Here is a 4,617-nt window from a genome sequence, read left to right on the forward strand (position 1 = left end):
AATAAAATAAATAAAATAAAAATAAAATTGTGGGGAAAAAAAAATATTGAAAGTGAAACAGACAAGAACTGCGTCTCATTTTAACAGCACCATGAGCGTTAGGTCCTAAATAAATAAATCATACACGGACACAGTAAAACGGTAAAAACAGGCGCGTTGACTAATGGGAAAGTTTGAACGGAAGGGAGTAGAGCAGTCTGCATGTGATTCTGGAGAATTTGCACAAGAGAATCACAGGTGACATTGTTACAACTATGCAGCTTACAGCGAGTGAGTGAAGGTGGGGGCTGATCAGATAAGGTGGTGAGGTCCGGGGAGAGAAATAATTTTGCTAGAAACAGAAACTAAATGTCCCAAAAAATTTTAACCTGTGCTTGGGCCAGCTGGAGGTTAGTCTTACTGCACTTATTCCCCTGAGAGTTGAAACTTCGAAAGATTAGCAGACATGTCCATTAAAAAAAATGTGAGGCGAGTTAGTGGACCAGAGATCCTCAGGAATGCTTTTAAGGGGTCAGTCCTGATTTACAAGCAGAAATGCAGGGACCTGATCAGTGGGGTCAGAAGGCTGCAATCAAACTTTTTATGAGCAGGGAGAGTGAACTAAAAAAAGGGAAGCGGCATCAGCCATCTGAGTCTGATCATGTTTATTCAAGAAGGAGGTGTGTCCTGCACAAACTGATCCACGTCTGCTTTGTAAGAAATGATACTTTCTATAGCTTTTTCTGAACATCTACCTTAGTCCATGTCCTAAACACTAAAACACGTCCTATCATTATTCTGAGAGCATAGAAAGCTGTTATATCTGCTTACAACTGAGAAATCACCCCTCCTTTCTGCGAGTTCTCATCAGCCTGTCTGCAGGCTCGGGCACGCGCACTCTGATCTGTGAAGCTGTTCCCCCCTCCTTCTGCTCTGTCCTGCACTCTGAGGCTGCTTAACTTTCCATGAAATCCATAATCTTTAACCAATTTATCAAAATACTTGATTAATGTCTGATCCTGACTTTCCACATACTTCCAAACTTCATGAAAAGCTTTCTGGACCTGACCAATGTGCCGTCTTTCTTTTTAGTGAGATTTTGTGAATGAGTCCCACCCATCTTTTTGAGGTTTTTGATCGACGATCAGCCACAACGTTCTCAGGAATTCATAGACCACACCATGCTTCTACAAGAGCTAAATCCCTTGCGGATGTGGCTGTCCTGAGAACCAGCTTCTCAATTTCAATCACAAACCAGAGCTCCCACCCAAGTAACCCTTTTTATGGATTCTCCAGCACTGAATCTAATCAGTAGAAAAAGCTTGGAGAATCAGAAAGAAACCTAATTATTTGTCAACTGAGTCACTATTTTGTTTTAGAACGAGGCATTAATCAAAGTGAGCACACACCACAGGAGCTGTCGAAGAGAGCACACTCAGACACAGACAGAGAGGCCCAAGAAGCATCACACACATATTTCCCCCGGAGCTCCGTTTACTCCATGTGCGGCCCACACAGGACCTTCAGCACAAAATTTTGGACACACAGTCCTGTCGTTGGACACACAGTCCTTTCGTTGTCCTTATAGGACAGTTAGCGCTAAATTTTGGACACACAGTCCTGTTGTTGGACACACAGTCCTTTCGTTGTCCTTATAGGACAGTTAGCGCTAAATTTTGGACACACAGTCCTGTTGTTGGACACACAGCCCTTCCTTCGTCTACACAAGACGTTTAGCGCAAAAATTTTGGACACACAGTCCTTCCGTTGGACACACAGTCCTTCATTCGTCTACACAAGACGTTTAGCGCAAAATTTTGGACACACAGTCCTTCCGTTGGACACACAGTCCTTCATTCGTCTACACAAGACGTTTAGCGCAAAATTTTTGGACACACAGTCCTTTCGTTGGACACACAGTCCTTTTGTTGTCCTTATAGGACAGTTAGCGCTAAATTTTGGACACACAGTCCTGTTGTTGGACACACAGTCCTTCCTTCGTCTACACAAGACGTTTAGCGCAAAATTTTTGGACACACAGTCCTTCCGTTGGACACACAGTCCTTCATTCGTCTACACAAGACGTTTAGCGCAAAATTTTTGGACACACAGTCCTTTCGTTGGACACACAGTCCTTTCGTTGTCCTTATAGGACAGTTAGCGCTAAATTTTGGACACACAGTCCTGTTGTTGGACACACAGTCCTTCCTTCGTCTACACAAGACGTTTAGCGCAAAATTTTTGGACACACAGTCCTTCCGTTGGACACACAGTCCTTCATTCGTCTACACAAGACGTTTAGCGCAAAATTTTGGACACACAGTCCTTCCGTTGGACACACAGTCCTTCATTCGTCTACACAAGACGTTTAGCGCAAAATTTTTGGACACACAGTCCTTTCGTTGGACACACAGTCCTTTCGTTGTCCTTATAGGACAGTTAGCGCTAAATTTTGGACACAAAGTCCTGTTGTTGGACACAGTCCTTCCTTCGTCTACACAAGACGTTTAGCGCAAAATTTTTGGACACACAGTCCTTCCGTTGGACACACAGTCCTTCATTCGTCTACACAAGACGTTTAGCGCAAAATTTTGGACACACAGTCCTTCCGTTGGACACACAGTCCTTTCTTCGGACACACAGTCCTTTCTTCGTCCACACAGGACGTTTTTAACCTACTGAAGGCTATTAGTCGGTACACGCGGCGGTACCTACACTTCAGACTCGGGCACGCGCAGCACCCTGACTGCAAGCGCTGCTCTGTTCAGCGTGCCCGCGCAGCAGTCAGGCTGCAGCCGTGTCTCTATTCTTCCCCCAAAGTTGATGCACGCACACACAAAGACACAGACACATTCAAAGTAAGGCCCTAACAAGTAAAAAGAGGACAGACTTTCTGTGTGGCGTACTCACTTCAAGCAATGAACCTCGTTATTTGATGAGGGTCCGACGTGGCCGAGGGCAAAACTGGATCCGGGGCGAGGGCCGCTGATCCTGAAGGCGGATGTGTCAATGCTGAGGCTGTGATCTCAGACAGCATGCGGTTTTCAGGCAACCCCCCCCAGGGGTTCCAGCGATGTCCAGGGCGTCAGTCGGCCGGCTCAGAAGGACCAAATGTGAAGAAACTGGATTCTCTAGAAAGGACTATATTAAATTTTAGTTCGTAACCCCGTCAGTTTCTTACACACAGAAATAATGAATAATGACTCAGAGACAGTAACTTAGCTTTTGTGGAGGTTTTACTTCGCACAAACACGAAGGGGACAGACATGAACATGGTACATTCAAAGTCCGAACCAACGAGCTCAGGGATGGGCTTTGGTATAAAAACCCTGCATTTGCATATTCAGAAGATCGTCCGATGGGCCTCGTGTGAAAAACAAGCCCACAGGTTACTGCTGGAGAGAACCTCCAAGGCTAAAGTGAAGATAAGTCTGAGGCCTGCTCAGCAGAAAACATGCACAGAAAAGAGGGAGTATGGGAAGAAACTGTTAGAACAATAGTTTGGCTGTGCTTTCTTCAAATGTAATATAATTTTGAGATGACAATACATGCTCAGTGAATTAAGTTTAAACCATTAGTGTAATAAAAGTTAAAGGCAGTTTCTAACTATTCTTCACAGGTGTCATCAGACTAATGAAGCCACCTGGTTGAGAAGTAGAATGTGTCAAGAAAGATTTCAAGTCTAGACGCCATGACTCACCTTTAGGACTTAGTAGTCTAGATTTGATCCTTTAACTGGTAACTTGACAAATGCATTAACCTTCACTTTATTGAGACTTGTGTGACCTAAGTAAAGCATTAACTGGATATTGTTGAAGTGACTCAATTCAAAGATCATCTTATTAAAAATGTTTAGTCATTTCTACGTTAATGCTTTCTCAGTGAAAGCTGAATATGTGGGTCTGCTGAACTTATAGTGTGAGTCATTCGACTTGGATAATCTGTCATTTCTTTTTTTCTGTTTTTGTGCATTAGGAGGAGTGAGTCCCTGAGAGTGTTTCCACTGCATCTAAAATAAGTTATGGGATTTTTCAAGACGTACATGGGGGATCTCTCATCCTTTCTTTTTTTTTTTTACATCCATGTGAAAACTGTGGAACTCGCACATGTGAGCAACGTGAAAGAAAAACTGTGACTATCAAGAGAATGGTATAAAAAACCCTCAGTGGGAGTTCAAGCAAAGATAATTTTGTGACATTTTATCCTTGAAAAAAACTTATTTGTTTCTTAAAAAATAAAAACACATTATTTTATTTATTTTTTAACGTTTTTTTTTTATTCTTTACTGCTACAAAATGTTTTATCCTTCCAGATGCTGGACTACTCGTCTTTCAATCTGCTACATCTTTTAAAATGTGGTTTTTTTCCTGCCTTTCTGAGCTGCTTTAACAGACAGGGTTTAATCTTTTTCACGGGCACAGAAACTAAACAAAAAACAAAAAAAATCCAAGACGTTGTTAGAGATGTCATCAGAAAGCCACCAGGGGGAAGCCGTGCCATCACTGTCTGACGCACTTCAGAGATGTGGATAGATCCGGAGATTCTAAGATTGCATCCTTCAGCGGTGAACGCAACTGAAACAATCTCTGTCCAGAGGACCAGAGGAAAGCAGTTGTTCACTGCTTTGCAAACAAAACA

At 42.9% G+C, this 4,617-nt stretch overlaps 1 long non-coding RNA gene across 1 annotated transcript; it reads left to right on the forward strand.

Annotated features, from left to right (window-relative positions):
- The first annotated feature begins 236 nt into the window (after positions 1 to 236).
- LOC111947540 lies at positions 237 to 1,404 on the forward strand. Its single transcript, XR_002873411.1, has 2 exons — positions 237 to 1,134; positions 1,213 to 1,404. It is a non-coding gene; the product is annotated as an uncharacterized LOC111947540 (long non-coding RNA).
- Positions 1,405 to 4,617: the final 3,213 nt, after the last annotated feature.

This window comes from Oryzias latipes, chromosome 6, assembly GCF_002234675.1.
Source record: "Oryzias latipes chromosome 6, ASM223467v1".
Lineage (NCBI taxonomy): Eukaryota > Metazoa > Chordata > Actinopteri > Beloniformes > Adrianichthyidae > Oryzias > Oryzias latipes.